Source organism: Centruroides vittatus, unplaced genomic scaffold, assembly GCF_030686945.1.
Source record: "Centruroides vittatus isolate TY-2023 unplaced genomic scaffold, ASM3068694v2 contig_3167, whole genome shotgun sequence".
Classification (NCBI taxonomy): Eukaryota; Metazoa; Arthropoda; class Arachnida; order Scorpiones; family Buthidae; genus Centruroides; species Centruroides vittatus.
In genome coordinates, this window is record NW_027122036.1 from 18784 (window position 1) to 32217 (window position 13434).

General features: G+C 25.9%; 1 protein-coding gene across 2 annotated transcripts in view; it reads left to right on the forward strand.

The window, feature by feature from the left end:
• Nucleotides 1–1447: 1447 nt before the first annotated feature.
• LOC136973392 (probable protein phosphatase 2C T23F11.1) overlaps nucleotides 1448–13434 on the forward strand; it is a 51656-nt gene continuing 39669 nt past the window's right edge. Inside the window, exons 1-2 of one of the 2 annotated variants that reach the window (XM_067268115.1) lie at nucleotides 1448–1818; nucleotides 5157–5242. The gene's annotated coding sequence lies outside the window, so the exon portion shown is untranslated. The remainder of the gene's footprint in view (nucleotides 1819–5156; nucleotides 5243–13434) is intronic. The other variant, XM_067268114.1, reaches the window with a different exon arrangement.

Consider the following 13434-nt stretch of genomic DNA (forward strand, 5'->3'; position numbering starts at 1 on the left):
TTGTCAGTCACAATAAAGAATTATTCCAATCAGTAGAAATGCTTCACTTATAACACAATATCATCATAATTTACAAAACATGACACCACATTTATTATTTATACATTTAGACAACTGCTTTTCAAAGAGACCAAAATTTAATTCCTGATGAAAAAACATTTTCAGCTAATAGTTAGCTATTCTGTTTTAATCATTGATACTTTTCAATGTTCTAATGTTAACTTGCACCAAAGAGAAGTTTTTAAAGTGTTGTTGATTGAAACTGAGGACTACTAAGTAGTAGCCAAAAATGTTTTTTTCATTTTGTTTGCCAAAAGTAAAGTTTTGGTTTCCTTACAAGGCATAAATAGTGCATATAATATGTATCTTGAAATTAATGCCATTTACCTTAAGCTACAGTGTTTATTTAACTTATGTACAAGTCTGTCCTCAAGCACCTGGTTGCAATCTAAATTTCATTTAAACAGTAGTAGCAATATAAGAAAAAAATATATATATTACTACACAGTTTACAAAAATCCTAAAGCAAAAACTCTTAAATTCTTAACATAAAAGTAAAACTGCAATTAAACTTCTTTCCAAATCACATTGTTTTTACATTAATTACTGTACGATCTATTACATATAAAGAAACATATAATAATCAAACTGCAAAATAAGTTGCAATAATTGTCCTATTGATTTGCCATCCCCTCTTTGAAAACTAGAATCTTACCATCTTAGTGGCACATTATCCTACGAGCAAAAAGTGCAATTACCCAGTCTCCACCGACAAGGGGCCCCAAATCAATCTTTTATAAACTCATTACTATATAGTACTAAAACACTTTACAGAATCTTCTTAAAGTGTTTTAGTACTATATACTTACGCTTCAAATAGAAGAATTGCACGTAAAACTCATTACTGTAGTAAGAATATTGAAATTTAAAGTCGGGCCTTAGATTGCCAGCGTGGTGCAGAGTGCAGTGCAGAACTTAACCCGCTAGAGACAGTGTTAAAAAATGAATGAGAATACCAGGGGAAACATTTGAAATTGACACTGTACACGGAGCCACCTAATTCAGATTTGCCCGTGCCCCACAAAGTTACGCGCCACCGTACCATCTCATCTATTTTAAGATACTCTCTAAACTAAAGCCACACCACCATTAAATGCAACTACTTAAGAGCATTGTAAACTCTGTTTCTATTTCAAGTAACAGGATGATTTTGCAGCAAACCACTCACAATGTTCAAACAGGAATAACAAACCGAGCCTGTAAAATAACAGATACTTGCAAAAAAAGATAATAAATAAACAATTCAACACAACATACCGCCAGGTTGAACAGCTTCTTGATCAATATTCCTTCTGTTTCTTTTCTGGATTTCCTCTGAAAATAAACAAGAAAAAAAGTCGTCAAGACGACGTCACAATTACAAAACACAACAAATAAAAAAAAATAAAAACAATACACTTACTATATTCGTCGATATGGAAATACGGATAAATGATGATTGGATAAATTGCTAAACCAATGAAACTTACAACACTCCCAACGAATACGCCATACTTCCAACCTTTCATAAGCATACCTTCCCGTTAAAATGAGATTTCCATCTTAAAACGCCGTTTATCTGGAAAGGTGCACGGGTTCGAGGCTATTCCGCTGGGCTGGGCTACGTTCGAAGCAACGGACGCGATGTGGTTAGGCTTAACAGAAGTGGATTGCGTCGTTGGTTAAAAAAAAAAGAAAAAGAACGAGAAAGACCTTCGTTAGAATTGTCTTTCGGTTTTTTCTTCTTTAATTCGTTGGATCCGATACGATATATTACAGGTGAGAAGTTCTATTCGGTTTTAATATACGTTTGGTTAAATATCAGGAAACGGTTCTAGAGTTAGATTTAGGCCTAACAACTCCATTCATTAAAAAGGACTTCCGGAAATATAAGGTTTGTTGTTTTGCTCGAAACAGATTATTTTCGTGTGTGAATTTCTTCGTGTTTAATTACAATTAAACCGTGTAAGGGTATAATTATGTTAATTATTTAAACCGGGACTTAAAACATATTATATGACCTTTTCTATCTTTTCGATAAATACAATTACTGATAATTCGATAGTAAATTTGATATCGAACAGATAATTTCATTTTTTTAAAATTAATTTACTTAAAACAAAACGTGAATAAACTCGACGAGGAGGAGGAGAACTCCCCCCACCACTTATTTCAAACATCAATTATAGAATTAAAATTTATCTAGAATTATTCAAATGTATCCAATTGCAATAATTCAAGAAAAAAATTTACAAGCAAATTAGTTTTTTTTTATTCGTTTATTTTTATTCATTCCTAAATGTTTTTCCATCAGCTGTTGGCAAGCATAATCCATTTCTAAATTTAATAATTGAGTAATTCGAAATGCTTTTTTTTTTCCGCTTATTTTTAAATTAAATTTTGAGTTTAGTTTCTGGTTATGTATTCGTGACACGAGAAGATGAGATGTAATGGAATTAGAAATCGTAACTGAGTTACAAAAGTGCTTTATACGCGTTTACGGTTATTCAAAATGTTAACCGAATCGTCTACCTCTGAAATCAAAAATATAACTTTAAATATAACTTAAATACACCTACGAGAAAGGAAATATGCCTATATTAAAATTACACTCTGCATTTTCGTATTTCTGAATTTTTAAGAAAAATTTAAGAATATTTGACGTAATAATATGTTAGGCATTTTCCTCCTTTACGTGTGTACGAAATTTATGAATAAATCTACACGTGTTACACGCTAAATAATTTGAGTTCGGCAGACTGTATTCAAATGGATATGAATCGTAATTGTAATCCTTTTTTTCTAGTACAGTGTTAAATATGTAGGATTGTTAGAATATTAATAAATTAATGAATTCGGTATAATGGCTTTAACAATAAAAGATACCTTATTAATGAAGCTTATCCTGTATACTGTACAAAAAAACAAGATTATACTTGTAGAAACGTCATCAGCGATTTCAAAGGGACAAAACAATATTATTTCGGTGTGATTATTTTCTTGTACTTTGTATCTGTGATTTTGGATAAATAATATGAAATTTTGGAAGAATATTATGAAAATAAATGGTTAAATGTATTTTTATAATAAGATTTTATCTTGCCTTTTAAAAAGTGATGGTGCTTAAAGAATACAATTAATCCCTAAAATGTGTATAAACATTTATGAATGAAAATTTTAAATATTTAAAAAAAAACAAAAGAATGTTTACTTATAAATTATTTTCAATGTCAAAAATAAAAATGTTTTAACAGGAAGTAATAAGAAATTTAAAATTTATTTTTAAATTAAACTTCTTGGTATTATAAAGCAAACTTTTTAATCAAATTATATATTATTAATCATTAATCAAATTTTTTTTAATGCTTTTCCTCGCATTGATGTAGTTATAGTGAACAATAATGCATAATATATTTATTTTATTATTCATTTCAAAAAAATACAATAAAAAATATTATTTGAACTTGGATTCATTAATTTTTTCTCATTAAGTGAGAAAAAAATAATTAGCATTGCCAGCTTGTTGTTACATTGTATAAATTTTGTTTTTGTTCCGAATACTTTTTATTATAAATGAAACAAATGTATATGGATTTTAAATAGAAATGATTTTAAAACTTTTAATGGTCTTTTTCTCATCTGTTTTTCAATGAATTATTTTTGAATTTAAATTAGTGTTTTCGGATGATTTGCATTACTAGTTAGTGTTACATTATATTTTATATACTACTTATTATGTTGTATGTTAATCAAAACACACACTATTAAATTAGAAATAGTTAATCAAAAAAACAATAATAATAATCCAAATTTATATATATATCATTTTTTATCTTGTTTATTTTTACCATTATAAACTAATCTGTGCATTATATAACTTTGCTATTCCTAATGATATAAATATTATGCTTTATGGATTTTGGAATGTTAAATACAGAATTTTCAAAATTATGTTAATGATCAGAATCGTTTCACCATCAAAATCAACTGTATTTTTTGCTTACTTCGGTACATTTTAAAATATTTATTTTTGCTAGTATCTTAGAATTAAAGTTTAAGGTATGTAAAGTTTTTTTTGTGTAAAAATTTTAATAACAGTTTTAATTGAATACCACAAAATTTGTCAACTAAATATACCAAAATAACCTTAAATGAATTTATCACATTTATAACAATTCAAGTTCATTCATGTAATTGTATGTCACACTACTAAACATAATCTCATTAAAAGGAAAGTCCAGAATTTTTGAAATAAGTGAGTCATCTTAAAAATAAAATATTTCATAAAATTGATGTTGTTATTACTATTGCAAAAATTTTTGAAATAATTTTTAAACATTAATGAGTGTTACATGTTGAGATATTGAGATGTATTTAGTATCAATGTATAGATACATGAAGACATTTAATTAATTAATAGCAAATACTAAATGTTATATACAACTAAGTAATTTAAAATTTATTTTGTATACTAGTACTTTTTTATATATCAACAGGACTTATTATACTGGAAAGTATGGATGCAGATATTTAGTCTTACAGATCATAAATAACATTTTTTATTTAGTTCACCTGAATAAATTTTAAATTAAGATAGAAAGGACACAATGGCATAATAATTAATTTATATACAACTAAGATTTATTTTATATTCATTACATTAAAGAAACACATAAATATAATTTTAATTAATACTAAATTATTCTCTGTTGAAACTGTGTCATCCTTTAAATTATATTTTAATAAAGTGAATGTGAAAAAGTCCAGTGTCTAGTATCAACACTTCATGGCATCTCAGAATATACAATACTAAATTCTTTAAGTTTGAATTTCAAAACTTTAAAATTCTCTGAAATCAATGAATTGGGAACATTGATGTTTTTTAAGTATTTTATAGTCAAGTCAATACATTTAAAATTGTTCATGTTTGTTCCAAATAAATTTGAATAGATCATATAATCTTCCATTGAATTTAATAATAACCAGAGATCTACAAAATCTGTTTTTTGTCAATAACTCATATTACATGTATTAGGCCTATAAGATGGTATAAATTATATTGTCATTTGATATATGTTCTTAATAAGCCACTATTCATAATTCATATTCAATTTCAGTTACATTATTCTAATCAAACATGAAAAGGTACTGTACATGGTGCCAAGATTTATTAATTTGTATCAAAGTATCAGATTTTGATCAGGTAAAGTATATACATTGAAATTTTAAAATATGTTTTTATTATTATTATTATAAGCCTTTACTATAATATTATTATCATCAAAAATAAAGATTTCAAGAAAATCAATTTTTTAGATAACTGTTCATTAAATAACTCAATATTAAAGTGAAATATATTTCATTCTGATCTGTTCTGAAAACAATAGTATATTTCTATCATTGATAATGTTAGTGTTGTTTATCAATTCAATCTTTAAATTTTATTACTTTTATGTAAAAAAAATTGATGCATTTATGAGAGTATCACTTACTGGACAAATGCAGATAGATTCACTTAGAAATTTATTTGTAAACAAGCTGAATTAACTTAACTATGATGTGCAAATAGCTATATTTGATTTTCAATTTCTCAAACTTCAAAAATTAGCAACTTACATTAATGCTTTCAAGTAGAAAACATTTGGCTTGATTTAATCATTGAAATGTGCTCTCTTCTTTTGTGTGAATTTTGCTATGATTCTTACTTGCATATGTGATAAAGGTAGTAAAAATATGAAAAAAACATTTTAAAAAATGTTGAAATGTTTGACATGTGATGTAAATTAAGAAGACATATATTATTCATAGTAATGAGATTAATAAATTATTAAATGAAACTAGTAGGAAAGACACAAAGTTACAGGTATACCTCGTCTTACGTCGGTAATTGGTTCCAGGAGAGGCGACGTAAGTCGAAATTACTTGTGTAGTTACGACGTAAGTCATAGTTTCAACTTTTGTTGTAACTAAATGCCAATAATGGAGGAAACGCCAATAATGAGCACTTAAAGACTGCTAAATAAGACGACAACACAAACACGGATGTTTTCATGTTTCATTCTCTAGGATTTATGATGATTATATTAACATTTATTATAAATGTACATATTTTAATATGATTTTGTGTGCTTCAATGCTTTTCTAGTGATATTACGACTTCAGTGTTTGTGGCGGACGGATTTAAAGTCAAATAAACTGACTTAAACTTGATTTTTATTTTTCCATATACTTTTTTGACAAACGACGTATAATCAGAAACGACGTAACTCGAGGTATACCTGTACACATTTATGAATAAAAAAAAATGCAAGTAATAACATGCTAATCTTAATGCATATAATGTATAATAAAAATAATTTTAAAAAATAAAAGGTTTAGTATTAAAAAGAAATTCATTTTTAAGAATGAAAAATCAAACTTGAATTGGTTTTCTTTCAAAGGGTACTTGACATTTTAAAATCAAATATAATTTTTTTGGTTCCAAATCTTAAACATTCTGTCCAATATACAAAGAATTATTTGAATTTTTATGCAAGTTTGATTGCATTGATTGTTTCTCTACTTCATTATTCTAAGTGATAAATGTAAAAAACTAGATGAGATAAAACTTGAGTTAATGATAACTTAAATTTAAAATGCATTTTTATTATCAATTTTTCATATTTCACAGATTGCTGTACAGTAAACTTATAATACCATGTATATGCATGAATATTAAAGAACTTTTGACATTAATGATGATAAATTTCTTTTAAGATTAGTTTTATTTTTGATCAAATAAATTATAATCTACCAGTTATGCTACACTTATTTAAAAACATTTCATTAATTTAACAAAATATCTTAATATATAATAATAATAATAATAATTTATTATTATATAAATGTGTAACAGTAAAGATTTTTACATGACTAGATAAATTTTCATTTTCTGATTTTATAATTAATGATCTAATTTTTTAGTTGATAATAGATTAGAAAAATCAGCTTGTCTAACCATAACTGAAACTATATTACTAAAATCTATATATTTTGATAAATCTCCCTCCTTCATTTAAATTTTTATTTTTATCAAATATATGAAAATTTTTAAAGTTTCTAAAAAAAACAGTTTAACTAAAATCCTGAACTTTGATAATTTTCATAAATTGCTATAAATATTTTGAAAGACTTTTTCAGATATCTTTGGCATCATGTTAGTTTGTTAGGTTTATAGGCTATCTCTATATAAGCAAAAGACCAAAGGAAGCTAGGATACAGAAAGATTCCTTGAGATATATTTTTCTGAAATTTGTTTGTGTTGAATGACTTGTGAAAATCTATAAAAAAAAATTAAAATCAAAATACTGAAATTTCAAACCTGTTTAAAATTAGTGTTTTTCTTTTTATAAAAGGAATTAAAAAAAGCTTACATGGTATGAGGTATGTTGCCAACGGGAGGTTAGTCTCTGATGTATATTTACAGCACATGATCAATGCTGCATGATTCACTCCAGCAAAACTAAACTGTTTACTAAATATATATAAATTTTAACATTTCTCTGGGTGAACAGTGAGAGGACCTTTTAAGATGATGTGGCTAAGTTTTAGGTGTGTCTGACTTAACTATAGTATTTTTCAGAATAAGAATGGAGTTGATGTGATGGATTGCAGATGTATATCACTCCATTGCCATAGCTAAGCAATAAAGGTAGTGGCAGTAAATACAGTAAAATAGAACAGAATAAAAGTTTTGAAAATATATTACATCATATGATATTATATGCTGTTTTTTGTTTTATTTTTTATCATCTTGTATTTCTTGCAAAAGTGTTGAAATTTCAAGCAGATTATAACAGTTTAAACATAATATATATATAACTAAATATATATATATATATATATATATATATATATAATTATTATTATTATTAGATACAGGTAGAAATATAGAAATATATGTTCTGATTTGTAATGCAAGGGAAAATAATTCCACATTCATATGTAGACTAATGAACATTAACTCCATTTGTTTTCTGAGAAAGGTTATAGATGCATATAAGGGAAATTTTAGAGCAGACTATTTTATCAAAGATCACTCCTAGATTTGGTAGTGTTCTATAATCCCGGTTTTTCTACAAGAGGGGAAAAATCATTCTTTGTATAGAGATGACTATAGTTATAACAGAATTCCATTGACATCTGATATAAATAACTAGTTTATAATTTTTGTTGAATAAAACAAAAAAAAAATGTTGTAAATTTTGACATAGAATACAACTAATATAATAAGAAATCCTCTTTAATTTGCAATGATGTTTTTGAAACATTTAAACTGTTTTAGTTTTAGCTACCTTGACATGTTTATTCGGAACAAACTAAATAGGACCATCTTTTTTATTAAGTTTTATGCTAATTGACATTGGAAAATCAAAAATAAGTTGTAGAAATCAGTTTATTTAATCATCTTTCTTATTACATTCAGAGTCAAAATACTTTAAATATAACAATATACAGTTTTATTTTGTGTAAATGATCATTCCATGTCAAGTGATCAAGTCACCTCACCTGACTATCTAGGATGCTACACATAATTTGAGCAAAATCTGATGATCAGTTGATGTGATTTGATCACTTGACATGGAATGGTCCAAGTTTAAAAAAAAAGTAAGTTTCAATTAATACAAAAATATGAAATTTTTCATTTTTAAATTTTAGCAAAAGTATTTATTATTTAGTTTCACCTTTTTTTTCATTTTAAGTGAATCTAAAATTATTACTACAGCAAAGTGTGATTATCCTAAACAAATTTACTACAAATAAAATAATCTAAAATGATATCAAATTTTGTTTATTCAGTAATCTTGTTGTTAAACCATTCAAAATTTTAAACAGAACATGTAATTTTGAACAATAATCATATATGGCTGTTAAATATTAACACAAAAAATACTCAATTTACTTTTGAAGAATTAATGAAGAATATAAAAAAATACTAACATAATGTTGATGAATTGGTAAATTAGTTTATAATCTGATTGTGTTGAACTTCTGCCTTCTGTAAAAAGTGCATTTATCATATTTCTACAGTAATCAAAATTAAATTATATTGGTGCACTCTAATCTTTGTAAACTATATTCTAGCTTACAAAATAAGTATAATTTTGTCTTTATCTGGAAGTTTTTAAGCAGATAGAATTCTTAAAAATTACCAAAGAAACTTTTTTCTAATTTTGTTTTGATGATAAATTTTTATTTTAGAATTTACCAAAATTGGAATCGTACTTTATAATTAAGCACGAATTACAATCTATCTTTATTTAGATGCTGATATATACAAATGTTAACAACAAGTAAACAAAATACATTAGATTTTATCTTGTTTGAACATTCTTAATTATGATGCAAGCAAAATTTTATTATATCATCTGTAGTGAAAAATATACCTGAAAAACATATCCAAAGTATAAAATCTTTCTATATAATGATGCACAGCTTAAAATCAATATACTACACAATAACTGTTCTTAAGTATTGGTTAATAAAACAATATGGTTAGAAACATAAATTATTAAATTGTAACTATAATGGATCTCATATGAAACCACAAGTCGTGCTTAAAAATTGACTTAGATTCAAATATAAATTAATTCTTAAGCATGATTGATAAATAGCAATTGATGATTACATTGAAGATTTTTCAATATTTGAATATTATCAGATAACTCTCAACATTGAAATTTTGTAAAATTTCTATTAATCTTAATTTTAAAATAAAAACACATATATGAATTTAAATACTCTTGATAGTTGTTAGGATTAATAATTAAACTGTTTAGAAAACTTTATAATTTGTACCTTTATAAGGTCTATTATTAAATAATAAATCCATTATTTATTAAATATGATTTAATTAATTAATAAATATTTTAAATCGTATATATTTCTGGATTTTAATAATCATATTTGTTTAATTTATTAGTTATTCAAAGGAGAAGGATAAATGGATCACATTAATCTTATTTATTTAGCAATTAAACATTGATAAAAATCAAATTATTTTCAGCCTCTTAAAAGCTATATTCAGGTATTGTTTCAAATCTATATATATAAAAACGAATGTGTCTGCCTGTCTGTTTTTGTGTTTGTTCTTCATGCATTATACCACACCATTTATCCAATTGCCATGAAACTTTGGGAAATTGTTTAATACACACCCGTGAAGGTTTCTGGCATATGTGAAGACCACCATTTCCCCCATTTCAAAAATATATTTATATATGGATTAAGGCTTTTATGTCCAACAGATGGCGCTAACTTTCGACGACCTAAGTTTGCTTTTCTGTGAGAATGGACTAAAGCAGATCATTTTCTATCTATCTATATAAATAAAATATAACGTTTGTTTGTTCCTACCGATTCCTTTGAAATTTTGACACAATGTTGCATTCGAATACGCATGTGTGTTTATATAATATACATGTTGAAATTCTCCCGACTGGGGGAGAGGGACAGGATTAAGGCTTACTGTGAAGTACTCTGCTTCTATTATACTATTTTACATGCGGTTTTTAATTACGTTTTAATAGGGTACGTCAAGAGAATGTACACTAAGAAGGGATTTTTTTGAAATTCCCCCCACGGAGGAAGTGTTACACATTTATGATAGATACATTTTGAGCCACAACAACGCATGGCCAGGTCAGCTAGTAAGATGATAAAATGAAAAAACTGTTTGATTTCAAACATCAGTTGTTCCACAGAAGAAAACAATTAAAGATACCCAATGTTTAAAACCAGAAAATAAAACCATTGCAGATTTCACGAATCTTCCATTTCCATAGTTGAACAGTGCCTTGGAATTTAAAAGAATTAAACCAAATTCAAAAGGCACTGTTCAAAAAATAAAATAAACATAACAATTAATGCCAAACCATAACTATCACTTAAAAATATATTTCCCATGTTGTGCAAATGATATGATTTTTAAAATTAATACAGTTGTCCTTCGTATATGAGTCCTTCATGACCTTACTTAGAGCAAGTGGAAAGTTATTTCAAATTACTTGCTTTAAACAGATTCCTCTTGTGGGGCATATTATATAAGCTTTACCCCATAGTACATAGTTACCCCAAGTCAAGTTGCATATGTAAAGTGCCATAGTGCATAACCCTTTTCTTCTTTCCTAATTTTTGTACAGTCATGTTTTTGAGTAGTGGTTGATTTGGCATTTGTTATTATTGTTGTTTTATTTTTAATTTTTTTTTAATATTATGTTTCGAATGTTAGCTATCACCTTTAAAATTCCAAAGCATTGTTCTACTGTAGAAATGAAGACCAGCAATGGTTTTTGCTAGTTTCAAACAGTGCACTGTTTATCTTTAATTTCTTTCTTCTATAGAGTGACTTAGATGAAAAAACCATTGGGGATTTCAAATATTACTCATCTTATTTGGAATGATGCCTGAAGATGGCTTTGGAGGCTGAAAACATCTGTTTTTATCAATGTTTAATTGCTAAAGTTATAGGGTTTGCATGATGTATTTAACTGTCATCTTTAGTGTAGGAGAGAGGTAAATTTAAATATAGTTTAAAGTTATCAATAATATACATAGGAAAATGTAGAAAATAGCTGATTTTCTAACTAGCTACTAATTTTCTTTTACTTCAAAGACTTATTACACCACAGTTCTTTAATTTGAAAGTTGATTAAGAGATTTTTTATTAAACCAGTATATATGTTTTAGGTTTGCCAATAACCTTCACCAGTTGATTTTTTTATGTATAATTGTATTTCCAAAATTTCATGTAACATTTGATTTATATGATAAGTCTTTTGATGTAATAGAAAATTAGTAGCTACTACCAGTAAGAATATTAATAATAAAACAGGACAAAAAGCAAATAATATAATAATAATCTTCAAGTTATTGTTATAAAAATGAAAGATTAAACTAAAAATATTACTTTTGGTTTTTTAAAAATATAAATCTTTTTAAGTTTGATAGTTGAAGCCAAAAGATTGCTAGATTAGATCAGGCTATAAAAGCAAGCTATTTAATTATTAATAGTAGCAGTAGTATATAGCCTGATTTAATCCGGAAATTGTTTGACTTTAGTTTTTAAATCTGATAAATATAAAGTTTAACATGGTTTCTACAAATATTTTATTTTATCAGTTATAGAAGTAAATAAGTACTGTAAGAGATTACTATTTGTTAGAATTGTTCTTAAAAGTGTTTTGATAGGAGCATCTGCAATGAAAAAGTAGTTTCATATGGGAGAAATAAGAGTGCTTGATCTATAAACTTAATCCATAAATATTTACTTTGACAGTTTTTCTATAAAGGTTATAATTGATTAAATAGTAGTTTAAGTAGACAAGTGATAATTCAAGAAAAAAGAGAGTAATAATAATAAAATGAATAATCATTCAGATTCATTGGCAGTCAATAATGAGAGGCAGTTATTCTCTGTATGTGTTTAAAGATTTAATGCTTATAATAAATAATAAAAAGATATAATGCCTTAAAAAATCACTGCATTTAGTTCCTATTCATCAATGTTTTTGTTGCCCATTACACTAACATAGTCACTCTGTGATAAATCACTAAATCTGACAGTTCTGTTTGTTACAGGACCAAAAAAGCAGCACTCTATACTTTAAAATTTATTGGATCAATACACAAACTTGGATACTGGATTGTATTTGTTAATTAAATGCTATTAACTATTATTAGCTTTTGTCGTATATTTCTCTTTTATGAATGTAGATCTTGAACATTAATTATTCAAGAATTTTCCATAAATTTACAATAATTTCTAATATTATATAATTTCATATGACTGTTGTACAAAAAGATCATTATTTAATTTTTTATCATAATGAAGAAAATATATTCAGTTTAAAATTTGTGGATTTTTAATTTGGTTTATCATCAACTAAACTCCACACTGATTTAGTTATTCCTTGCTTCAAGGTTAAATCTATTCTAGCTTAAAAAGATTTAAAATTGAGAATTAAGTATAAAATTTAGATAAAAATGTTTCTTTGGTATCTGTCTAAAGAGATATGTATAATATAAAACTTTCACTACATGTAACAAAGTATTAAGCAATAGGAACCTAAGAATAGTAATTGTGCAGTGTATTGATTTAAACAAAGCTGTGTTACATTATATAGAAAGATTTTTATACTTTGGATGTGTTTTTCAGGTATCTTTTTCGCTGCAGATGATATAATAAAATTTTGCTTGCATCGTAATTAGGAATGTTCAAACAAGATAAAATCTAATATATTTTATTTACTTTTTGATGCTGAATTATCTTTTTTCAGTATGTATGATTTCTGTACTTAAAGTGAAAGTTAAATATTTGTTTTAATAAAATTACTGTATATATAATATAAACTACTA